This window comes from Ornithodoros turicata, chromosome 9, assembly GCF_037126465.1.
Source record: "Ornithodoros turicata isolate Travis chromosome 9, ASM3712646v1, whole genome shotgun sequence".
NCBI lineage: Eukaryota > Metazoa > Arthropoda > Arachnida > Ixodida > Argasidae > Ornithodoros > Ornithodoros turicata.
Window position 1 is genome coordinate 2,584,873 of NC_088209.1, and position 26,467 is coordinate 2,611,339.

Sequence of the window (26,467 nt, forward strand, 5' to 3'; positions counted from 1 at the left end):
GGCGTTGGGAAAAGAAACCGAGAGGTTTCCAGTGGCCATCCTGACGCTGCTGCAAGACTGCGCCGACAGCAGCAGTGGAGGCGTCGACGAACAACGCTGTCTCGGCGTCAGGACGAGGATGGTGGAGCAGCACAGCATCTGCCAGGGCCTGCTTGACCTCTTCGAACGCGCGTTCTGCTGCCGGTGTCCACTCCAGAGTGGCAGCACGGGCCTCTTTCGGATGGTCAGCGCCGAGAGCTGCGTAGAGAGGCTGGAGCAAGGCAGCACAGCGAGGCACAAAACGTCGGTAGAAAGTCACGAGGCCGAGGAATGAACGAAGTCCTTTGCGAGAAGTGGGGGCAGGAAAGTCTCGGATGGCCTGGACCTTGGATGCGAGTGGCCGGATGCCTTGCGGGGTGATGGTGTGTCCCAGGAAGGTAAGGGTGGTAACGCCAAACTCGCACTTCGCGGCATTGATGGAGACTCCGTAGTCCTCCAGGCGCGAGAACAGGGCGCGCAGGTGGGCGCGATGAGCCTCCGGAGAAGGACTTGCGACGAGGATGTCATCCATGTATGCGAATGCGAAGTCCAGGCCGCGGAGCACTTCGTTTATGAATCGTTGGAATGTCTGCGCAGCATTACGCAGGCCAAAGGGCATCCGCACGTATTCAAAGAGGCCAAAAGGGGTGGTTATAGCAGTCTTCGGGATGTCAGGGGGATGGACGGGAATTTGGTGATAGGCTTTGATGAGGTCTATCTTTGAGAAGATGGTCGCTCCGTCAAGATTCGCGGTGAAGTCCTGAATATGGGGAAGCGGGTATCTGTCCGGTACCGTGACGATGTTGAGTGCACGGTAGTCCCCACATGGGCGCCAATCACCAGGTGTTGCTTTGGGCACCATGTGGAGAGCGGAAGACCACGGGCTGGAGGAAGGCCGAATGATCCCCAGTTCGAGCATGTGCTCAAATTCCCTCTTGGCAATGACGAGGCGCTCTGGAGCCAGCCGTCTGGGGCGAGCGAAGACAGGGGGGCCCCGTGTCACGATGTGGTGAGTGACGCTGTGGCGAGGTGGGCAAGAGGCGTGCGATTGGCGCAGGACAGCGGGGAACTCCGTGACAATGTCGGCGAAAGCAGTGGGCAACGGTAGCCGTATGGTGGGACTAATGGCGGCTATATGCGCTGGGGCTCCATAAACGTGCAAAGAAGTAGTGTTGTCGACGAGGCGCTGGCGTCTAATATCCACAAGAAGGTCGAAATGGTGGAGGAAGTCGGCGCCAAGGATTGCGAAGGGGAGGTCGGCGATGGTAAAAACCCAACGAAATACTCTGCGCAGGCCGAGGTCGAGGGTGACGGAGCGTTGACCGTAAGTTGAGATGGTGGACTTGTTGACGGCCTGCAAAGCCAAGTCTGGTTGTCGGTGTCGTTTTTCTGCGGGGGTTGGTGGAACGACGCTCACGTCAGCCCCGGTATCCACCAGGAAGCGACAGCCGGACACGCGGTCCGTGATCCGGAAGAGCCGGCTGTTGTCGCCCCCAGCCATGCCAGCCGTTAATGGTTGGGGGGAGCGTTTCCCGGCCACGAGCAAGGGGCCTGGCAGTTCCTTGCGGCATCGCCGAATTTTCGATGATACCAGCAGAAGTGGTGCTGAGAGGGCGGAGGAGACCGTTGACGGGATGGCGAGCAGCGACGGCAAAACGGGCGCCGAGGGGAACGTGGTCGCTGCGGGGGAATGGCGTCCACCCGGTTCACCAGGGCCGCCACCGTAGTCTGGAGTTGCTGGAGCGACGTGCTGATGGCATTGATTGCAACGTCCATCGGTGGAGGGGAGGTGCGGCGGATTAACTCGTCCCTTAAGGTGTCGTAGGGGAATTCGGGGTGAGGGTGGATGATTAGGTCGCGGACTTCCGCCGCAGCTTCGGGAGGAAGGTTTGCGATGGCGTAGCCAAACCTTGAGGCTTGAGAAGTGACGCGGCGTCCGTCGAAGAGAACCTCCGCCTGCGCGAACCACAGCTGAGGATCGGAGATGGAGAAAGGCGGCAGGCGGAGCGGTGCCACAGAAGCCTCAAGCGGTGGAAGTGGCGGTGGCCGGCTGGGAGGCGAAGAGCTGCTGGAGTGCTGGTCGCCGTTCATGATGGTGGAATGTTGGATCACGTCCGGGTCACCAGTTGTAGAGCGAGAAATGAGGCGACCAGGCTCTACTGAGGTTGATGGGTTTAATGACGGTTAATGGCGATGAACCGAAAACGAAAGCTCGGGTCACGCGCGGTGCTGCGCGTAACCGATGGCGGTGCTGGTGATGATTATGACGCTGCTGCTACACATTAAAATTCAACAAAAAGCACCGTGCATGTTAACGATTTTCACCCCCAAAGGCTCATCATGGTCATTAGAATCACATCACCAGTAAACTACCACTGCTCTTTTAAAATAATAAGTGAGACCACTCAACATCATCACCAGGCTTATGTAATACATGACCCTTTCTATGCTCATACATTCGTTGTGTGAGGCTACACCTGCGAGCAAAAAGGCGCGAAAGCCTGGGGGCAAAGTTCTATTCACGCTCGACGGAGGACTAGACAGAACGCCTTTACGGGAACATGATGGCATTCCTATACTATATAGAAAGACTATCACAAAAAGTCCGTACTACGCTCAACTATAATTTAGGATTATTATGCATGCAAATGATTGTTGCTATGCAGTTTAGAAAAGCTACTACAAAACTATAAGTTTAGGAGCCTATTAAAGTTCTACTTTCTATGGAAACTATAATTGCCCTATTACTTGGATCGTTATTAATGAAGCACTCCAATTTTTTCTCTCTACCCATTTTCAGCCTTGTCATGCAGTGAAGCAGACTCACATCCAAAATAATTAATTTACACTGAGGGTGCCGTGCTACCTGGATGCTGACTTTTCCTCCTCACCTACATTCTGAGTAAAAGCAGTAAAAGAAGAAAAGAACCGCGAAAAATTACACGGCATTTGTTACCCACTAGCTGTAACTGCAAGAAACGGTAGCGCACGCTAATAAACTGAGAAAAAGACACCTATTTCTGCCACCTGATAATTCTTGCATAATGCCACATGCACAGTCGCATTGCCCTTGCATAAAGAAAGCACAGGACAGGGATACATAAATTTCCTTAAGTGAGCAGGGAAAAGGCTTAAGTCAAACCGCTCAGGAATAATCGGAGAATCACCGTTTATCGCTATACGTGGCTAGCACAACATGACAGCAACAAGATATTAGAGAAGAGTAAAATTTCCAAGACACTACTGAACAAGTCCAGACATGCGACATCGCATACAAAATACTGCTCATCGGGGAAAAGGCCTAAGCCTGCGACAGAAAATCATATAGAGCATACACAACTTCATTTTTCTATCTCGCGTAAACTAAACGCGGTTTGCTCGGAAAACGACGTACAAAGTTTCTTAGGGAGCAGAAAAATATAGGAATTTTTACTCCATACTCAGATACCAGCATTTCTGCTCAAAAACCCATGACTGCAAAAGTAAGCACTGTTTACTTCATCAAGATATCGAACACCCAACAAAATCAAACAAACAAACAACCCCACTTCCACTGACGGAACACTATTCAGCTTTTACCAGGAGACTTTCTTCTCCGTAGAAGCAGAGAAAATAAGAAAAGAGCAGCGAAAATTACACGCACTTTTGCTCACATAGCTATAAGAGAAAACAATAAAATAATGAGGCACACGCTAATAAACTGTGACAAAGACACCCATTTCTGCTATCAGATAATTATTGCATAATGCTAAATACTCATTTGCATTGTCCCTGCGTGAAGAAAGCACAGCAAAAGGACACACAATTTATCTTAAGCGAGCAGAAAAAGTCACTTCTACTCGGACAGCTTAATGCCATAGTCTGAATTTTTGCAAAGAAAACAAAGCTTGAACAGCGCCACGAACGTGACAGATACATACTAACAAACAAACAAACAGCAGGCAACAGCAGGCAGACAACAAACAACTCCCCAGCGAACCAGATACATCCAGCAAATGTCCGTAAGATATCTCACCCGGGATGTTTGGATATCCATTGGAGTTTGCCACAAAACCATTTTACATCCATGTGATATCCCAGCGACTAGCATTTCTGCCATGTTTGTAGATCCACCTAAAGTCCCTGCGACGTCTGTCACGGATATTTGGATATATACGGGAGGTTACGAATTTCGTACATATTTTGCTTTCAAAAATTTTGTGCATCAGATATTTAGTGTTTGTAGAGTGCATAGAGACCACTGCAACTGTGTACCAGCAAATAATATTTATTGTGTGTTTTAACCCATTTGATACTATTGTTCCCATTTGGGAACAGAAACATTACCTTAGCCTAACAGGATTCATCACAGTACAGCAACACTGTGGGACCTGCCAGCATAAATGCCGAACCCTGCCCGCCTCACTTGGACCAATTGGGAAACCCCACAGTAACCCCTATTTGCAGCTGGATGGAACAAATACTGAAATACAAATCGTTACACACACGTTCGTTAGGGGTAGCGTGGCGTAAACCATTTGTAACGGTGACGAGGACGTATCTTCGCAATTCCTGTGTTTCTGCATCAACCCACAGTATACCCAACAACATTTGTGACATCTCTTCCTATCAACTACTGTGTTTTTAATTCAGGTTACCGTTTCTATGAGGACAAACAAATATTTCCTGGTTCTCCAATAGACATCCCTAGGATCTGCAGGCTGCCTGTCATGGGACATTCAAACATCCAGTGCGCGATGTCCTTCCAACATACCAGGGACATCTGTTGTTTACTGGAGTAAGCCCAAAACGCAATAGAAGTGTGCGATATCCCATAGATACCCTATGGATGTCGAGATATTCAGGACAGTCAGATGTCCTAGGGATATTAATGGTTTGCTGGGTCATCAAATACGCTGTCCAAAACAAAGACTTCAGCAGGTTCGCGAGGCAATTCCATTAAAAACGTTCGTCCAATCCAACAGATAGCAATGCAAACGCGTCTACCCTTATTTTTTTAAACCACTATTTCACGCAATAGTACATAAATGTATCACTTGTGTCACACGAAAAGGCAAACAGATAGCACTTACTTGTCAAGTGGGGTCTCAGCGCGTGCATTTTCACATTCTCACACTCACAAACACAAAGTCTATTTTCACAACCACATAAATCCATATTATTCCTCAGGTCAATAATTATCCTACCATCGTCAAAAGACGGCACAGACATTTATGCGTACGCAAAGGTCTTCGCTCCGGATGTAATAGGATATCGTCACCCGGGCGGCGCTAGCCAAAAAAAGAAAGGAATGCATGTTCGCTACGAAGAAAGCGGTGACGTGCTTCTGCGCAGCAATCATTATACAGGAGTGAATTCACTTTCGTTTTTCCTTTTATTTCCTTGCACCCATATATTTTGCAAGAATACTATAGAGCAGAACGGGTAAATGCGAACATCATTCGCTACACACTGTAGCTCTTATCATTTTTAAACCAAACCACTTACCATGTGTTCATAGGTCTTCACTAAATAGGTGAGCCGATAATGACTCAAAATAAAATAAAATAAAATATTCATTCCAACATCGCTGGCTGCAAGCTTGGGTACCCAACAGAGCAGCGCGCTCCTATCAAGATGCCTTGGGCTGATCTTACACACCTGAAGACTTTTCTGAATGCATTCTGTTGGCGCTAGAATAAAAGATTTATCGCGAAGATTTATCGCGAGCAGGAGAAAGCCGCTCGGCAGAGGAGAGTTCATGAGAATGGAATTTGCTTGTAGTTTGTTATATGTTGTTGAGTGTCAGTAATTAACTTCGATTGATATGTTCATGGAGTAAGCTTCATGCAGTTATAAGTAGTTGTGCAGAAATGGTGGTATATGAGCGTGGAGGAGAAATTCCTATAAAGCACGTCTCCTTGTGTATTCCTGAGCTGCTGTCTGAGTGTGTGTGGTTTTTTTCTTGATTTGTGACGTCATCATGGCATGTCTGAACTTGTTTAGCAGTGTTGCAATTTTACCCGCCGCTATTTACTTGTTGTTATTTTGTGTTAGCCGCGTAGCGATGACCGGTGACTCTGCTATTATTCCTGAGGTCTTAAGCCTTTCCCCTTCTCGCTTAAAGATTTGTGTGCCCTTGTCTTGTGCTTTCTTTGCGACAATGCCGCTGTGTATGTAGCGTTAAGCAAGAATTATCTGATAGCAGAAATAACTTATAGTAGTATTTGGCGCATTATGGCCTGAGTAGCTAGTGCGCCAGAAAAACCCAAATCAAATCAAATCAAAATGATAGCAGAAATGGGTGTCTTTTTCTTAGTTGATTAGCATATGCTTCTGTTTTGGAAGACAAGCACAAGTGCGCGCAATTTTTGCTGCTCTTTCCTCAATTCACTGCTTTTGTGCAGAAGAAAGTCGCATGGTACAGCTGAGAAGTGGGTTTCTCGGCTTGTTTGTTAGATGTTGTTAGGAGCTCGGTATGTTGAAGAAGTACGCTGTTATTGGTACCCGTGCAGAAATGCTTGCATCTGAGCGCAGGATAGGAATTCCTGAAGCACGGCACCCTCAGTGTAAATTAATTATTTTGGATGTGAGTCTGCTTCACTGCATGACAAGGCTGAAAATGGGTAGACAGAAAAAATTGGAGCGCTTCATTAATAACGATCCAAGTAATAGGGCAATTATAGTTTCCATAGAAAGTAGAATTTTAATAGGCTCCTGAACTTATAGTTTTGTAGTAGCTTTTCTAAACTGCAATGCAATAATCATTTGCATGCATAATAATCCTAAATTATAGTTGAGCGTAGTACGGACTTTTTGTGATAGTCTTTCTAAACTGCAATGCAATAATCATTAATATAGTATAGGAATGCCATCATGTTCCCGTAAAGGCGTTCTGTCTAGTCCTCCGTCGAGCGCGAATACAACTTTGCCCCCAGGCTTCCCCGCCTTTTTGCTCGCAGGTGTAGCCTCAGACAACGAATGTATGAGCATAGAAGGGGTCATGATTACATAAGCCTGGTGATGATGTTGAGTGGTCTCACTTATTATTTTAAAAGAGCAGTGGTAGTTTACTGGTGATGTGATTCTAATGACCATGATGAGCCTTTGGGGGTGAAAATCGTTAACATGCACGGTGGTGTTTGTTGAATTTTAATGTAAGAATGAATATAATTAAGAGTAGGACAAAGGAAGTACTCTTGCGATTCAATAAATAATAGGAGTCTTTGCCGCTGTCTTCTTCAGACAGGATGCGATGACGTCACGCATTCTGTAGCAATGCATTGACCGTGACTGGAAAAAAGTGTAGCAATAGAAAAATAGTGTGTATTACCCTGGACGGATTTATGATGAGCACTGTTTTTGAATAAGAGGAGTGCGTGTGCTTAGAAATAGTTTGATGCTGGTTTTTTTCTTCTTTGTTCAAGTGTTTCTTTTTGCTTCTTCCCCCCCTTGTTGTCTGACAAACATGCGCTGACATGCCTGGGCCTGTTCTGACGTGCTTTCCTTCTAAGTGTAGTTTTTTTCTTTTTGAAAAGAAACATTCTTGATGATCTCGATAGTGCTGCCCTGAATGGGAATAGTGCTAGAACAATTCTTAATAATTTTGCGATTCATTTAGTTCAGAGAGTAACCGCGAGGGGGACAGGTGTGTGACTTTATTCAGGAGGAACAAAGCGTCATTATTCAGTGTCAGCGTCATTCATTATTATATATTTTAGCAGCCTGGCTCTCAGATGGGATGGACATGTGTTGCTGAACCGTTATTTTTTTTCCTGTACAGTAAGACCTTGGGAATGAAATGCTTAATTCCCACAATCTCCTCTCATGTATGGTGTTTTTCTGCAATAGTTCCCTATGCAATCATTATAGTAGAATAAAGGAAATAATCTTGGGATAGTGATTCAATAAATAACAGGTCCCCTGTCCTAGACGTCCTTGAGCCACGCACCTGCATGATGACGTCATACCACGAGACTATTGTTTCAGGACGACCTTGTCTAGAGGAGCATTAGTGGGAAAAAAACAGTAGCCCTGAGACAATAGGATGACGTCACGACCAATGAGAACGGCCTGCAGGGGGCGCAGGAATGCTCTTCTCTCGTAGGCTGTCGCAGGTGGTCGCCGCAGAGGGCACTAAGAGCGCGCGCATGCGTAGCGGCCGTTGAGCGGCGTCCCAGTCAGTTTCTCGATGGCTGTCGCGGAGAGCAGACGTGTGCTCAGTTGCTCCGCAGTCCCCGCGCTCGCTCAGTTTCTGGCTGGCTGTCGCGGAGAGCAGACGTGTGCTCGGTTGCTCCGCAGTCCCCGCGCTCGCTCAGTTTCTGCCTCGCTGATGAGCAGTCGCAGGGGAAAAAGGTGGGTGATTTACCAATGTTTGTACGTTGTTTTACCGTGCTCGTGTTAAGCCTTTTCTCGCTGTACGTGCATCTTTAGACTTGTTTAGCAGTGTCCCGTACCAAGCTTGTTGACGCACGTTTACTGTCGTGTGGCTAGTGGTTCCCACCTTGTGTTAGCCGCGTAGTGTTGTGACGCTGTGGTTAGGCCTAGTCGATCGCCTTTTCCCCGGTGTGTACTGTTTTCTCCGTGCTGTTTAGCAGTAGCGGTTAGACCTTTTCTCTCGCATGCCTAGACTTGTTCAGCAGTGTTGCCATTTTTACCTGCCGCTAGTGTCTTGTTCTGTCTTTCTCGCATAGGGCTACGATGGTGGCGCCATCTGGTGTGATGCCTTGCAACTAAGCGGCCACCTGTCGTCTATCTCTGCAACTGCTGTGTGCCAACTACCAACATGGCGGGCGCTGGTCACTCGGGTGTTGCGGAGTGGTTTCTTCGCCGCGGCATCGTCTATTTTTGAATAAATTGTTTCTCTCCACTCTATTTCTATATATCTATTTTATTTTCTACCTATTTTGTTTATTTTTTATGGACTCTCGTAGTGCACAACGCTCAGCTGGTCTGGGCACGAGTTAGATGCTCCCCAATTAGTGTGGTGGCTCCCTGGAGGGTGCTGATTAATGTTGGGGATCCCAATTAGCTCTAATTGTCAATTAAATCGTGTTCAGGACAGTTGAGCGTTGTGTACTATGAGAGTCCAGTGATTACTACTTTCGTCCAAGATCGTCGATTGGGAATGGGAAATTTTGATTATCAATGAGAACTGTGAATGCGATATCCACTTTAACCGAAGGAGATTTCTGAGCTATTTTGAACTCGACTATTTCCAGCAGTCAAGAAGCTTTAACAGTGATATACTGTACAGTATATCACTATTAAAGCTGCCTTACTGCTGAAAATAGTCCATTTCAAAATAGCCCAGATCTCTCATTCGATTAAAGTAGACATGGCATTCACAATTCTTATTGAAAGTAATCAAAACTTGCCATTCCCAATCAAGGATCTTGGACAAATACATTTTGAAAGAAACAAGAAATTAGTGGGTTTCGATAACAAATCACAGAAATGTCAATGGGAACGAAATGGAGCAGAAGAAAGAATGTTCTAGCCGTAAAAAGAAATTACACTTGATGCCGTTTCTGTGTGAACATTTATTCTTGCACATATAACAATATAGTAGACGTGAAAATACTACAAGTAATAGATATAAATGTGAAAGCTATTTCAGATGATTTTATATGTTTCAAATTTTATATATGGGTATATGCACCAAGCAGTTGAAAATCGCTAGGAAGACATAGAACAGTAGAAACCCGGTTCACCACTTACATGTTCTGAAAGCACACTGTACATCACCAACACACACAACGTCGATCAACGATGAGTAGATTTATAAGGATATGTGTCCCCAATGTATGAACAGTCCTAACGAAAAACAAAAGAACCTGAAGACTTGAAGGACTGAGTTCTGTGATGCTCTTGTGTTTTGTAGGTGATTCGGGACTGCACATCCAGATTCCGTTTCTTGCGTGAAAATTAACGCCATCAAATTTCAGCGAGATTCTGTTTTGACAAACGGCTGACAAATGCCGACGCACCTATGCCAGCCGCGTCGCACGAGCATAACCTTCAAGAAATATATAATTTCAAAAGATGTTAGCGCAACACCATGTTGGGCTTCAAATACATTACGTACCGTTGCTCACTGCGCGGGCTCACACTCTGATAGAACATCTCGCTCTCCTCCCATCAGCGGTCGTATCGCCTACGAGCAGCGGTAAAAACATGAGAAACGACGTAAAAACAACGGGAATGCCTGACACATCAACTGCATACCTTAGAAACGGATAAAATCCTCAAAATCAAGCCCGAATCACGTTAACTGCGTCTCGGACACAGCGCATAACCGAACACTTCGACATTTCGTAGCAGACTGACCGTTGACGACTGTCGAACGCTCCACTTACGTGAACAGGAATGTTGTACGAAATACAGAAACAATAGCGTCAAATAAGAGGCGTAATACGAAGTTAGCACGGTACATGTACCTTTGTAGATATGTACACAAACATTTGAAATAACGCGAACTATTTTCAACGCGGACGAGCCATTATGTGGTGCGGCACAGAAACGCACGTGTTGTGTTACAACGCGCCCTGTTCGGAGTAGTGACGGGCAATCCAGTTCACTGTGGTGAACTCGTTCGTACAGTTCAGTTTGGTTCACTGAACCGTTCAAAAGATTCGTTCTTTCGTTCATCTTTCCGTGACGTCATAACATCATGTGACCGATCTCAACTGCGAACCGGCATCCACTTATGTGCAGGGCTGTAGACAGTAACTGAGTAAGAGTTCTGTTTTGTGGGCGATTGTGTTCCATGATGTTTTCGTACAACACATTACCGCGTTAAATTTGACAGTCACCTGCCGGTCATATTGGTCATGTGTTGCGATAAGCGAATGCAAGTTTATTGGACCGTCTTTCGCTGTCATGAAGAAAATAAACAATTCATTCTGCCGCACTGTAATTCTCTCGTAGTTTACATTTTCTTCAGTCCATTTTCCGCTTGCTTCCGCCTCTTGGCAGGCCTTTCTTTAGTCACGCAAATTCACTTTCATAGTTACTTTTTGGTCGCCTTCATAGTAGGTCCATTCTTTTCGCCTGCACCCCGGCCCTGAACTAGATCAAGCAGTGCAACCTTCTCACATTCTTTTCGCCATTGACCTCTCATGCATTTAAGAACTGGTGATGGACCGGTCCAGCACTTTTCTTTCAAAAAGAATGAACTTAGTCTACGGGGAACCGCGAGACTCACTGCGACCTGTTAGTAAGAATCGAAAGCCACCCACGATCGAGCTTACTTCCTGCTCGAGGTACTGTTTCCGCCGTTCCCGGCGGTCGAATGAATCAACACCCAACCATTCCGGTGCGGGCGCCATCTGTCGGCATTCCTCTGAAGTTTGAATATCACAGGCCACCAGCTCGATTAGCCACACTGAGAGCTTACCGGTTTGTGATTGGCCAAGCCCTACGATCTGAGATGAATCGGAGAGCGCTGAAGGCGAGTCGCAAAGCCGGGGATCGAAGAACGATAGAGAACTCAACTGACTCAACTGAATCGAGCTATCCTACATAATACGTCTAAAATACGTCTTGGAAACAAGGATTTTTACCACATACATGGAAGGAGGCATCGGTTGTTCCCATCCTGAAACCAGGCAAGCTCCTAGATGCCCTATCCTCCTTTCGCCCGGTGAGCCTGACAAGCTGTATGGGGAAACTCATGGAGAGAATGGTTTCGCATCGCCTAGACTGGTGGCTCGAAAAACAACGTGCGTTCCCTCACGAAATGGCTGGATTTCGTCGCCACCGAAGCTCCATGGATCCAGTTCTCCACCTAGTCTCTACAGTTCAACATGCTCGTGCCCATCGACGGATCGCCGGATCGGTTTTTCTCGACATCGCAAGCGCGCATATGATACCGTCTTGCACATTTCTGTGCTGCACGCCGTGCGCTCGTTCGGAGTATCCGGTGGGCTCTTCATCTGGCTCCAAGACTTCCTTACGGACCGAACTGTCGCTGTCCGTACGTCCCAAGGCCAAAGCCCTCAGCATCCTGTTCCTCAAGGAGTCCCCCAAGGAAGCATTCTCAGCCCGACACTCTTTCACGTAGTGATGGCCGGCCTACAATCAGTGATTCCTCGCAAAGTGTCGTTTTCCGTGTACGCAGATGACGTCGCCCTTTGGACAGTAGGAAAATCACGCCTGGCCCTCCAGCGCCGCCTGCGGCTCGCTTTAAACAATATCCATACGTACCTCACGCACCTCGGGATGAACCTTTCACCCGAAAAGTGTGTCGAGCTCCCTTTCACGCGTAAAGCTATGGCCAATTTCCCTCTTTGGCTTGGTGCAAAGAAGCTTGAACCGGTACGCTTTCACCGCTTCCTTGGCGTGGTAATTGACTCGGACTTGCGCTGGGCTCGGCACATTAAACACCTTGAAACTAAAGTGCAGCGATGGCTCCCCGCAATTCAACATCTTTCTGGCTCAGGATGGGGCTGTGACCAGCATTCCCTGCTCGCGGTTCACGCGGCATTGGTGAGGGCGACTGTGCTTTACAGCCTTCCTATTCTGCACAGGATATCAACAACTTCATTAAATGCACTTCGGTCCCTGTTTGCTCGAAGCCTTCGTCGATGCCTCGGAGTTCCAAGAATGGCTGAAACACGGCAAGTACTGGCTGAAGCTGGTGAGCTCCCGATTGAAGTTCTCCGTGAACGGGAAACGGCTCGGCACTACCTCCGTTTGCGTGCTCACATTCCCCGCCACACGCTCCTCAGGAAAATTCGATACCGCCCTGAAAGCGTCTTCTATCGGGTAGCGCAGAGGACACGCCAGACTCTCACTGGCTTCATAACTAAGGACACTATACCGCCGGAAGCCCCTTGTCTCTTCCGGTACCGCCCACTTTTGTACCCGCTTTTGGTTCCTGTTTTGTACGCCTCCCAAACCTTCTGGAAAGAAGAGATGAGGTCCCCCTTCAAGTCCTCCGAGCACATTTTCATGCTCTGGTAGACGAGAAGTTTTCTACGTTTACGGCAGCATATACCGATGGCGCATCCCGAAACAACAAGTCCGCCTCAGCATTCGTCATTCCATCCGAAGGCGTCGTGCACGGAAGACGCCTTTCACATCCAACCTCCTCCACAGCTGCGGAACTCTATGCCATCCTTTTCTTTCTACAACACATCGCTGATTTTACACCCCGGGAATGGGTAGTCTTTACAGACTCTAAATCTGCACTTCAAGCAGTTGAAAATTCCGGCATACGAGGCCCATCCGCACCCCTAGTCACAGATGTGTTAATGGCTTACCACACTATCTACGCCGCAGGCCACAGGCTAGTTCTCCAGTGGGTTCCAGGCCATTGTGGTGTCGTGGGGAACGAGAAGGGCGATAGCGCCGCAGAAACAGCACTCTCGTATCGGAAACGGACCCGTATTGTTCTGCTGAGAGGAGACCACCGTTCAATTCTGCGACGCCTAGTGACACCCCTGGCTTTACGCCAACGGACAACCTACATTCTTCCCCCCTCTATGTTGAGCAGAGTTGGTCCAACGCTCGCTTTCCGCATGCCACGAAACACCTCTCGTCAAGATGCTGCTTTAATCCACCGAATGCGCCTCGATGTGGCCTTTACAGCTCAGTGGCGTTACCGCTTGAGGCAAGTTGACTCTCCCACCTGCTGCCACTGTGGTGCTCTTGAGGATCTGGAGCATATTCTTCTTCATTGCCCTCACTACCAACCTTCCCAAACCACACTCTCCGAGTCTCTTCGTCAGCTGGACTCTCGCCCTTTCCCCCTATGGAAATTGCTTGGTTCCTGGCCCAATCCAGCCCAGCAACGCTCTGCGCTCAAAGCTCTTCTGACATTTCTGGACACCATCGGACTTCGATCGTTATTGTGAAGGGGCTCGTTATTTTATTCCCCCCATTCCAACCAGCAATGGGGTAGAGTATCGCCTGTGGCGATGAAACTCCCCACTTTCCAAGGTCAAAAATAAAGTTGTTGTTTGTTACAACTGAATCGAAGGAATAGGAGAACGAGGAGAACCGTTCACTCGCGAGCTGAATCGAAGAGCTACGGAATCGTTTGCTCTCAAACGGCGCACTAGTTCTTCGGCTCTCCGCGAAACGCTGCGTACAGTTGCGTTGTTCTTGCTTGTTCTCCTTTGGAATCTTAGCGTTGGTTCACTACGGCGCGTCGATATGGAGCTTTGTGGCGGACGTCGTATGGGTGGAAGTTTTCAGAATCAAAAATGACTTTTCGGATTTTTTGTTTATGATCCGCTCGCTCGAAATATCGCTGGTGATGATCTGCAGTCGATATATCCCAGTTATTTGTCAGGTATGCCGGAAAAGGCCCTTTCTGGCTAGTATATGAGATGGCGGACATGTTTTTCATGTACGTATTTAGTAATGATCAGTACTTAGACATCTTAAACCAGTCACTGGTGCCTGCCTACTTCGAATTTGGCGCCTCAGTGGCTACGGTAGGGGCTCCGCGTAGGAAACTAGTAATGATCAGTGTCACATGACCCACTGGCGTCAATGATTCGCGAACGAATCTTTCCAACGAGTCCCTAATGTTCACTGATTTGAACGAACACATCAGATATTCGGGCCACGCGCGCCGAGCTTCGCCTGGCTAACGCATGCGTTCAACAGTGCTTTACAGCGGCGAACATAGATGGCGACACGCGCACCATCTACTGGAGAGTGGAGAAACGAGAAACTGTGAAGCGAACGCAGCGAAACCTGACAAAACGGGGACGTCTAAGTAAACTGGTGAACGAGTGCGATCGACAATAGTGAATGAGATTATTCAGTTTGTGCCCGGGATTCGTTCATTCCGAACTGTTCATTCGCGAACGACACATCACTAGCTTGGACGCGTCGCAGCAAGGTGGTTTTGTCTTCAGTAGCCGTCGCAAGGATGGTGTACCTCCTGTGCAGTATTTACGTGTGTTTCAGTGCGCTTTGTAAGACAATGCGTTGACAATGGTTCCTGTGCAACACATTGTCGATTTCCCGGAAGAGTTTTGACGCCAAGAAGACGTAAACGGCGTAGGGGCAAGAACGCACTGTGAAACGCCAATCGGACTGCACGTCGCGAATGTTTGCAAGTATGAGTGATGACCGTGGTGTTTTGATTACTATTAATTAGATGTCTCATTTTAGAAACTTCGGAGGAACTTGAAGAGAAACAGGATAAGAAGATTCCGAACGTAGGTGAAGAGGAATGGGGTGTATGTCGCAACCTGCATGGAAAACAGGAGTGTCGTGTGGCCAACGAACGAAAGCTCCCTGTGGTCCGTGAGTGCATCGCACAGTCTGCATATGCTTTGTCTAGACACAGTGAGTGATCAGACTTATACTACGTGGTATGTACATGTAGAGATATATTGATTATTTCTTTCTGCTCAGTGTATGCTCTAGCAGAATAAACGGTAATTACTTGAGCAATATGTGTATTTCTACGCATTATTTTCGGTCATGCATTCAGTGGTCCCAGCTGCTAAGTGGCCGGAATCCCGGACCACTTAGCAGAGGGGACCACTGGATCAATTCCACTGGTTCTACGTCAAGTGGGACCATCGTGAAGCTGGCTCCACTTTTAACTGGTCCCAGTCACTAAGTGGTCCCACACTCAAAGTGGGACCTGTCCAATAAACCACTTTGAAGTGGTCCCACTCCAGATTTTTGTCTGGGGACAGAGCAAAGGAGTTGAACGGAGGGACTTTTCTCCCCAACGGCAAAGCGCGGGCTTCGCCATATTGTAGTAGCCGAAGCCGACCGGAAGTGCATGAGCGCCAGATAACCAAGCCAATCCACAAAAAACAAAAACGGCAGCTGGTGCAGGTGCATATTCGTTCCTCTGCCTCCCGAACGTGCCTCTCCAAATATTGTACGCTGCAACGTACTAGCCTTTTATGTCAGGTCTCGTATACCTGTTTCAACCGCAGGTTGTGCTAGCATAACAAATAATGTCTGTAAATGTGTACGCTGCGTAATTTCTTACGGGGATGGAACGTCAATAATCAAATTTTCAGTGCGTGTTACCGATATAACTTGGTCTGCGCAAGAAGTTTAGGTATTGTAAGCTAGTCTGTCATATTGAAAAATGCATGAACGGTGATCTGGGTTGATATGTGACCCCCATTAAGCTCGGCGTTCTTCACTAAGCAGACACACAGGAAAATGGGAGGCCTAAAGGTGATAGGTGCTGTCATAGTTGTAGCATAAATTTTGAGTAAACGTAGGACGCTTGGCGCCTAAATATTAAAGGAGAATTTGCACATGTAACGAACATGACCGATTGAAGAAACAAGGGAAAGGGTGCAGGCTAGCTGGTATAGATCCATGAAGAAGACCGAGAGACACGGACACATTATTGCTGTGTCTGAGAACCTACATGTGTCGTCTTCTGTGTCCGTGTCTCTCGGTCTTCTTCGTGGCCCAGTAAACCAACAATGACCAGTGGACGTCCCCAGAACGTTCAGCTCCGGACAATAAAAACGTCCTTCGGACATCCCTTATCATCTCTGGGACGTCTGTGGGACTACCGGTAAAGTGCCAAAGTCACATCCCAGGATCTCCTCAAAACGTCCTTATAACGTTCCGAACTACATTTCACGGACCTGAAATGGATCTTTCTCCCATACTGTGTTTTCTTTCATGGCGTGCCCCGAATGCCGATAAAATGACAGAGATACAGGCATCTGGTGGACAGACTTGCTGAAATGTTAAACAAGGCTGAGCAATGGGTAAACACTGGAGACTATACAAGACAGCTGTCCTGTTCAGCCTTCAGTGTTCACCAACTGCTCAGGCATGTTTATCATATATTCTCCACTAGCTTGCCTGTACATCAGTTCGTCGGTTTGTTCTACTCAACTCTGTTTGCACATCAGTGCCTATCTGCAGCACAGGCAAGCAACATAACATAACAAGACTCCAAAAGTTATTTATTTTATGCTGCGCAATACGAAAACACTTTCACTCTTGATATTGTACTTAAAAATGTTTCACTTTGACCTGACTTAGTCACACACCGTTGCCTGGTTCTCTTGATTTAATGTTGAGACACATCTTCAGCTCTGGATTCTTTTGATGCAGATTATTTGGCGTCTCTTGATATTGCACTTAAAAATGTTTCTCTCTTGACTTAACTTAGTCGCACTGTCGCACACAGTCCCCTGGTTCTCGATTTATTGGCGAGATGCATCTTCGCTCCTTGATTCTTTTGATGCACGTTCTTTGCCGTGGCGTAGCCCCCTTTTTATCGCAGTGTCCACTTCAAACATAATAGTGTCACGAAGTTTTCTGTTTCGCTTAATAGCATATTGGGTCAGATGCAAGATGAGACCACACATAAAGCTCGTTGCACAGTCATTGCACAGCTCGTGCTCGTTGCCCGCAACGTCGCGCTTCTCAGTGCCCAGGAAACATACGCTTTTACTATGTCAAGTTTTATGTCCAAGTTTTAACTTGATTTCATATGAAACATACACACAGGCTACTTCAAAATCTTCCTATTGTGCGACGGCCATAATCCACACAAAGAACACGTTGAGTACTGGCTACGTTTCGGGCCTCACAGAACAGCACTGCATATGTGAGGCCGAGCCAAGGGGTTCACCATGCTGAAATGCCAGCAGCTGTAATACCCTCTGCTGGGACTAGCCAGATCCGCATGCTCACTTATCCAAGTCACGACTGACTATAGGCTTTGCTTACTGAAAAAACTTAAGCACTGGCAAAGTGGCGTTCATTATGACAGCCGCATAACTGGAAAGAAAGGACTCGACTTGCCATAAAATTCCGCGGTGCAGTGAGTGGCGCAAGTGATCTTTCTCCGCATCTGTAAAACATGGCAACTTTCAGATCATTTCTCATAACACTCCTGTGTATGCTAGTTAATCGGGCATAAATGATGTCTGGAGTCAATGATAGAAAAAGCGCAAACCGACTGTACTACGACACCTGTACCCGAATGTATTGTTATCACCGAAAAGAAGAAATTCACACCAGTGGCAATGCTGCTTTACGTGAAGATAATTTGGTCTTACCAACAGTCGGCAGCCCTGTTCATCTCGAAGCTGTAACACAGTACAGAAACGACGAGCGATAAGAACTTACTGCTTTTTCACTCGTCGTCCTTGTCCTGTGTTGCTGCTTTGAGATGAGCCGTCAGCACCAACTACCCACATTGCTACTTTAGTATCTGCAATCCTGTTTCGTGCAAACAGTACAGTTTACAACATTTATGTCAGCCTGATAGCCAGTAAGAAGCGCTGATGTTCCTACCTGATTCTGAAGGACACCTCGTGGCAGATGAGACTGGATCCATTCTTGCCTCATCCGAGGACAAAATTATTTAAACGTGGTGCATATTGAAGCGATAAACTGGGAATTCAGTTTCAGTGAGAAAACCTGTAGAAAAACATTTCGCAAAAGTACACGTAAATGTTTCCTGCAAAAATCATATGCCACATACCTCACTTCAATCGCTGGCCCTTGTTCTGCATGATTCATAAGCATCCTGCAAGTCTCCTCCATTTGTATGACAAACTGCCAGCTACAAGACAATTCATAACAAAGCCAATTCAAGCACTAGCAGGCTACACAAAATTCAGATAAATAATAGTAACCCCATGGGAGAAAAGCCTGAGCAGGAGGGCATGGAGATTACCCAACAGGTAGCCTGTACTTACGATATTTTAAACAATAGTAATAACGGGGAGTAGAACCACACATTGAGATAAATGTACATAAATACCGAATCACTACTACTTACCAGCGTAATTGCAGTCCTGCGCATCGCTTGTAGTTTCTTCCGATTGAGCTGGTGCAGAAGTTGTAACACAAGCAGTTGTACATAATGCAGTGCCTGACGACAGAGATTCTAAGCATTCACGTTTTTGTCCGTTTTGAAGAGTTGAAAGACGAAAAAAAACTGCGACCCGACGAGCCCGACGACCAACCGCAACGACATTTCAAAACACGTATGATGCAGATGGCGCTCGGTCTTGCTCCTCGTGTCGACGACGAGGCCATTAAAGTTTCGGTCTCAAATTCAAGTGAAAATTGTGCAAAGTTCGATTTCGGTACTCTGCGCGAATGTTTCTGGTACATTGACCCAACAAACAGTTGGAAACCACTTGGCAATCAAGTGGAAGTACTTTACTCTGAACCAGAGACGGTTTATTCCACTTCAAAAAAAATTGGCATACAAATGGAACCAGTTCGGATTCCAGTTCAGATTTTCACCTGGGGGAGATCACCCACCGTAACCACCATTGTGATCTTTAAGGTTTCATATATTTTTACTGTGCGTCTTTCAATATGTTTTCACCGTCTTTGTGCCACCTGACAGGGCTGTAGCGCCATGTACAACATCGAACACATATATGTGGCGTCACCAGAACTCTCTGAATTCAAAGCAGTAGTAGTAAGCAATGATTTTAGTAAGCGGGGTTTGTGCTGGCCCACCGTTTCATGCTTGCACTATCTTTGCAGCAGTTGGCAGGCGGGTAGTTTCACAGTCAAAATACTTCCCTCAACTCAGCGCAAGGCATTTCAACATTATTAATTGCTATCAAGGATTGTGGAACTACAGCCCATATGCTAAGTAATCACGCCCGAGCTGGAGGAAGACAAGCTTCGTGAGATTGATTACCAAAGTTTTAGCGTGATTCCATTTCCAACAAGCCCAAGTACTATACAGGGTGTTTATTTTGATGCTTTGCAGAAAAAAAAGTTATGAGGGCAGCACAGATGTCATTTTTGAAATCGAATTGACCAGGCGGACATCCTCTCGAAGAATGTATAAAACTACAAGTTGACTAATTACATAAAATTCATTAATTAACTCTTTAATTAGGGGATTCTGGGCGAAAGCGCGATAGCAGAATGAGAGACTATGCTTGTTAAAAGCCATTCCGCGTCTACCAAATCCTGAAACACGCACGTGCGTTAAAATATCCATCCCTGAATTTTGACACGAAAGCGCAGTGACTGGGAACGCAGGGAGCACAGCGCTCATTTCATGTCAGGGGCCACGTGATTTGGAGCGACGGAGATGATTGGAGTTGGCCGATATGCTGGCCAGATAAACCGCTTTCCGGCCCTGATAAGCCTTCGTCGGCGTAGATGATACGCTCTGAGGCGGGGTTCTTCGTTTTTGCTTCGATCGTTTTGCTTATTTGCATACCAAAATCCAGCGATGAATATTTCACTGCATGCGCTCTTTTCTGGATTTTTAAAAGATAGAATGGCTTTGAACAATGATTGACTCCTATTGCGCTATCCTGCTATCTCGCTTTTGTCCAAAATTCCCTAATTAAAGAGTTAATTAATGGATTTTAGGTATTTACTTATCTTGTACTGACATACTCTCTTCCAGATGATATCTGCATGGGCGTATAACTCAGCTGCAAAAACGGCATCTGTGCTGCTCTCACAGCCTTTTAGAAAATGCTGGAAAGGATAAAAATAAAGGCCCTGTATTTTGGTTAGACCAAGAAGCAGATCATTGCAAACTTCGGACACAGAAACAATGGACAAAAAGCCGGGGATGTTACCACGTAAATAGGGACATCTGGTCACTTGACCTATATAGGTGCACTTTATCAGAGTACGAGACTTCTGTGTAGTGAAGCATGAAATATGTGTGTTTCTACATTCCAGAAGTAATTCGCTCTCATAAGATAAGCCTTCAGATAAGCCTGGGCCATGCATTGCAATGTTGGTTGCGTGAACAGGTGATATGAACAATGATATCAGGAACAGGTTTCGTGAAACATTGGTTGTTTGGTGTGTTACCTGCCATGTGCGCTTCAATAATGATTTCATACTTTTTTGTTCGATGCTCAAAATCACCATGGACCTGCCTTTCCAACATACTGTTCAAAACTGTGTTATGTACTATGAAGCTGCAATAGTTTCAGCACAAAAATATGCATGCATTTCAATTTAAATTTGACATCCAGATAGGATGTTATCAGGAAGTCCCAGTGACATACTGCTCGGACATCCCACTGGATAAAATTCGGACATTTTTAAAGGTATCTTAAAGATATTTTTAGGACATCCATGAGGAACCAGGACCTGAGGATCATGCGAGGATGTCCTTAGGACGTCGGTGGTTTGCTGGGGGATGACTGATTGAACTCGTTTATTGGTCTTGTCGTGACCTCCGCCTCACCGGTTCATGAAGAACACTTGTTTTGTCAGCTTGCTCATGATGTAGGCATTCTGGGATTTCTCTGTTATCTTGCGGGACAGTTCGTGCAGCCTCAACAGCAGGAACCGCTTCATGATCACTTTCACCAGTGAGATTATATGTTCGGGCTCAGAGCTGTAGTGGTCCAATAGATGTTCTTGATCTATGTAGTGGACTTTATAAATAACAAAGACGGTTAAGAGCATCAACTGTTTGCTATATACATTAAAAACAAGACTTTCGTGCAGTAGGCTGCACTTCTTCAGGCTGAACCTGAAGAAGTGCAGCCTACTGTAAACATTTAGAAACTGCAACAGCCAGTATCCAGCACTTCTTGTTTGAGCAAAGCAGTAGTTCGACTAGTGGACTGCGCTCTACAACAGAGTGAATATCCCTGTGCATCATGGTGTGTTTGAGTTGACCATAAGTTTCAGCTGATGTGACGTTTGACTGAAAGAGCATTCACTGTATAATGCTCGAAATTTAGGTATTGATTTTGAACTTGCACGTTAGTTACACCTCAGTCATAGCTATTGCATATCTCTGACATTAGTACTTTTCTGGAACTGTTACTTACTTGTACTATAATAAAAATCTCGATTATTACTGCCTACCCCTGCCAGAGGTGACAAGATGTAATTATGTAAGTAAGTAAGAAAACAAATGTAAGTAATTATTTTCTTGACAGGCATCGTGCGTGTACACGACTTAATTCTTGCTCCAAGATTGCTTTCATCTGTCCTGTTATATTCAAAGGCCATACCACTTTTTGCATATGAAATAAATTGTAATGTACCACATCTTGTCCGAGTGTCATTCCTGCATGTTTCATGGACAAGTGCAGAATGAACATCATGGACCCCCACCAGTTGCAAACGCTGCCAATACCCCGAAAGTGTGTAACTCTCTGCATTACAAAATGAAATCAATATACTACCGTGCTGCTGTCCTGTTTCCAGGAGAAAATAGTGGGGATAGCACCTTGCTTCAGCCATTTCTTGTTGTGGCTAAAGGAAAAGCATGAGGGCTCGAAGTGTTTGGAAGATATCTTTTGAGTCTGAGAAGGGTGAAAAGACTGCTCAGATACACTTCGAAACCACTGTCGCAAAATTATGGGGTCATGGTGGGGAAACCTGTAATATTGACAGAAGTACGACCTATGGCACCTCAACTATTCCCATCGCCTCTGAATAGAAATAATGACACAACACAATTTGGGAAGCAAAACTCCAGATGCAGTGCAGCAAGATTCGCAAGTCTACCAGCCAAAACCAAACACCTTATTCCAAATGAAGAAATGCTGATATGACAACAACAGCGTGTTGGGTAATCCTGTAGTTTATTTCTTCCCAACGGTGTTACACATCAATACACAATACAATAATTTGGTACACAAAGGAATCATTCCGAACAGCGCCGCTCACACCGATGAACTGACGCACCCTTTCGTCTCAACACACTTGAGAATACCCTTTGGATTCTGAGTATACGGTTACAGTCTCTTTCTCTCTCGCCTAGCCCTGGCTGGCGCTTCTCACTTTTCCTTCTGGCGTCTACATCTTCATTTTTGTTTTGTTTAATCCCCTACATTCGGCCATCCTCGAAACTTCTCTTGTTTTCAAGAGGTTGTACTAGTTCTCTCCAATTTTATACGTTGGTGTTTGTCTCTCGCCGTTACCGAGGTGACCGCCTTGGAGGACTGGCTGGGGATTCTACGTCCTCTTCCTCATCACTTTCGTTTGATTCGTCCTCTTCTATAGAAGGGTCCTCGCGGTGTCCCCACAGTTTCATCTGCGAGACATGTGCCGTAGTAGCGAACCTATGCTGTCGTCCGCCTTCTCTCAAATCCATCACTCGATACGTGTCTCCTGGAATACACTGAGTAACGACGAGTGGTCCTCGATACTTCTGTTGCGTTTTCGTAGGTTGTCCTGTCTTCTCAGGAGCACGCTGTAGGACAACAATATCTCCTACTTGATATTCAGTGGCTCTGTAGTGACGCTTGTCGTAGTGTGCTTTCATGTGCTCTTGTTCTTCCAAGATTTTCTCCCTGGCCTGCTTTTGCAGTTCCCTTGGGTCGCTCCACGTCGCGTCATTCCTCTCATCCGCTAACTGATGTAGTCTACCGTCATAAAAAATTGGGCGAGTAGCCATGCAATGTTTCAAACGGTGTCTTGCCTGTAGTTTTGCATACTGCGTTGTTTAAATCTCTCTCTATGCTAGGGATTTCAGCGTCCCAGTCCTTGTGGTCTCTCCTCTTGATGGCAGTTGAAATGATGGGCACAAGTACGCGGTTCACGCGTTCCACTTGTCCATTTGCCTGAGGATGTCTGGAGGAGTTGAGAATGTGCTGCACTCCCCTTGACTGACAAAATTCTTCAAACTCGTGAGAAGCGAAGCAGGTTCCCCGGTCACTGATAATTCTTCGGGGAAGGCCCCTCTCAAGAATAAGTTGCTCTAACGCCTTCACCACGCTCTTGCTTGTAGTAGTCTTCGCAGGAAACGATCTGAAGAACTTCGTAAGATTGTCCACAGCTACGAGAAGGTGTTGGTTTCCTTTCGTGCTTTTTACAAAGGGCCCCAAGTGGTCCACGTGTATCACCTCGAACGGTGGTACGTTCCCGGTGGAATCGGATGGAGCAAACCTGGCTTCCTTCCGCTTGGGCATTTGTTTAGAAGGCACTCGAAACATTTACTGATATGGCAACGCACATAGCGCCTCATTTTCGGAAACCAAAAACCCTCTTTGATTTTTGCGACGGTTCTTTCTCTGGCGAAATGTCCCATTAGGTCGTGTGCCTGTACCACAATGCTTTTTCGCATGCTCTTTGGCAACGCAAGAAGCCACTTTACTTCATCGCCATCCGTCACCCTTTTCATCAGGAGTCCATCCTTTAGCTCGAAGTCCTTGATCCGACTTTGATCCGACGACGTGAGATCCTTCCTGCCTTTCTTCAGTAAGGCAATAATTTCCGAGAGATCAGAATCCTGTCGCTGCACAGTCAAGATTTGATCTTCTAAACTCATTGTTAGCAGTACTTCGAGTTTGTCCGCTACAATATCTTCCAGGGTGTTATCTCCAGGCTCCACTGGTGCTCTACGTAAGGAGTCGACATGAGACATCTTTGTTCCGCTTCGGTGCTTCACCTCGAAGTCATATTCTTGTACAAGGTCGAACCATCGAGCAAACTTGTGGTGGACTATAGAAAGCTAAACAGTCAAACAGTCAAGGAGCATTATCCCCTTCCAAATATCGACGATCAGCTTCTGCACCTTGCTGGCAGCCGACTGTACACAACGCTTGATCTCGCGCACGGGTATTTACAAGTTCCCCTGACGGAAGCAGCGAAGGACAAGACAGCTTTCGTAACACCCGATACCACCGGGAGGTTTGAGCGACTCATGTTTGGTTTAACCAACGGGCCAGCAGTATTCCAGCGCCTAATGAACAAGGTGCTAGGGCCGTACAGAAATACAATAGCTTCGTGCTATTTAGACGATGTTTTCGTGACGGCCAAGGACTGGAATGAGATGCTAGAAAGGCTCCGAAAAATCCTAGAGGCTCTCAAGGAAGCTAAGCTCACACTCCGACTGCAAAAGTGTGAGTTCAGAAGGAGCTCAGTTGAGTTTTTGGGCTTTACGCTCGAATCAGGTAGCATCAAGTCAGGACCACGCAAGGTTCACGCTATACTGGATTTCCCCATGCCACGAAACGCCCACGAATTACGTAGGTTCCTGGGCTTGACTAGTTTCTTCAGAAGGTTTGTGGACCATTATGCTACAAGAGCGGAACCACTGCAAAGACTGCTAAAGGGCAACTCCACTTTCATGTGGACAGAGAAAGCAAATGCGTCGTTCGAGGACCTCAAACAGGCGTTAACGAGCGCACCGACACTCGCACTTTACAACCCAGAGGCGAAGACTGAACTCCATACCGACGCCAGCCAGAATGGCTTAGCAGGCATGCTTTTGCAGCAGGACGACCAGAGACGTTTTCGACTCGTTTACTGCATCAGCAAGCGAACGTCCGAAACAGAGAGGAACTACCATTCCAGCAAGTTGGGGCTATTAGCTATTGTATGGGCGATAGAACGTCTCCGTCCATACCTGCTCGGGATTCACTTCACTTTAGTGACTGATTGCCAAGCACTGGTTTACTTGAACGCCAACAAGACCCTGAAGCCACAAGTGGCTCGAACTTGTCGGGTCCACAGGGGTTGACGTTCTCGGCCACGACAAACTGCGATGATCCCCGACTTGCGTCGCGCGCTTGACGATTGGAGTTTGTGTCCTTAACAGCTGGTGACTGTTGACGTAGACGGCTCTGGACAATCACGAGCTATATGCCCTCTTTTATTACAGTTAAAGCAGCGTGGCTGCCCCTTCTGATTGTCTGACTTCGGCACCTGTACCTGCGATTTCTCTGAAGCGTTTTCTTTCGACTGTTCAGGTGGTTTTCCTTTGTGGTGCCTTTATGTGGACTGTCCTGTGGCGAGTTGGCCTCTTTCTTCTATCTTCTTGATGTGTCGTAACAGTTCCTTGGTGTTCTGGTAGTCTCTCACACTCAAAGCTTGAACGAGCTTCATGTCGGTGAGCCCTGTGATGATGTGTTCGATAACGTCTGGCTGGAGGTTGCACTGTCTTGCCTTCGTCTCCTTGTCGTAAAAGTACTCTTCTGATGTCTCCCCTGGACGTTTCCTTCGGGCGACCATGGGCTAGATCTTCAACTTTTCGCTATCCCGTAACGCTTGACCCGCTGATCCCGGTTGACGGCCAATGCGCGTGACGGAATGAGCGCGCAAATTTTGAAAAATAGCTATAACGATCGCTATGTGCACATCAAGATTGAGCCCCATTTCTCTGTAGAGCGACTGAAGGCCTGATGTGGAAGGAAATGACTCATGCAACAGTTCTTTCCATTCCTCCCAAGTTCGACGGCGTACGGACACACCCTCATACCACGTTCGTGCCGTTCCTCTTTCGGAGTTTCGGAAGAGCCACCACAACTGTGTCCAGATCTGACCAGCCAAATGTTTCTGCAAGTTCGTCAATACGTTTCGTCCACCTTTCTGCTGTCATCACCTTGTCCTGATCCGAATGAAACTCGGGAACGAGATCCTTCATGTCGTTGACACGGTGGTGAGGAGGACGCGCTGCGTTTTGCTGCAGAGCTGGTGATATGCCAGCAATTGCTGCTCTGACCGCTGTCTCAACCGCGGTTTGAAGAATTGCCTGGAAGTCGAGTTGCTGTGTGCCCTCGGTGGTCGAAGTCACATTCGGTGCGGTGGAGCC